The sequence below is a fragment of the Humulus lupulus genome, chromosome 7 (assembly GCF_963169125.1).
Source record: "Humulus lupulus chromosome 7, drHumLupu1.1, whole genome shotgun sequence".
Taxonomy (NCBI): Eukaryota; Viridiplantae; Streptophyta; class Magnoliopsida; order Rosales; family Cannabaceae; genus Humulus; species Humulus lupulus.
The window spans coordinates 192912298-192912878 of record NC_084799.1 but is presented as its reverse complement, the minus strand read 5'-3'; positions in this window follow the sequence as shown (position 1 = coordinate 192912878).

Here is a 581-nt window from a genome sequence, read left to right as displayed (position 1 = left end):
CCCTTGAAATTGGCCTCTATTTCCTCTACTGATAAGGGGGAAAAGGTGGTTGATTCCTGCTTGAAGACCAAACCTCCTCACGCTCCAACCCTAGTCCAAAATTTTCAATCTCAACCTTTGAGAGAGAGTTTGTAGTGGCCAATGTGGTTGGTGCCTTGGGAGCTGATCTCGAGTCTGATGTTCTTACTCGAGTAGGCTGGGTCTACTGCAATCTTGTGGATTCTGACTAGGAGTTCATGGGAAGTGATAACTCCACCTCCATTTTTGATAGGGGTGAGGATTTTATAGCCTCGGTAAGTATCATTGAGTTTGAAACAGTTTCTTATTATATGTCTCGTCTTTCTTACCACTTACACTTGATGTTTTTCAAGGTCTTCTTAGCCTTCACTGACAAAATTATATTTTGACTATTTAGGTGGCAACTAGTCACAAGTTTGTTATTAATGCAAGAGGCCACCCAAATCAGAGGAGAAGATCAACTCAAGGCAGCAAAAGGCTAATTCGAGACTGACCTTATGGAGGTGAAGCGAGCTTGAGACGAGGCAGTGTCCAAGAATACTTCAACGGAGGCCAAAGTTGAG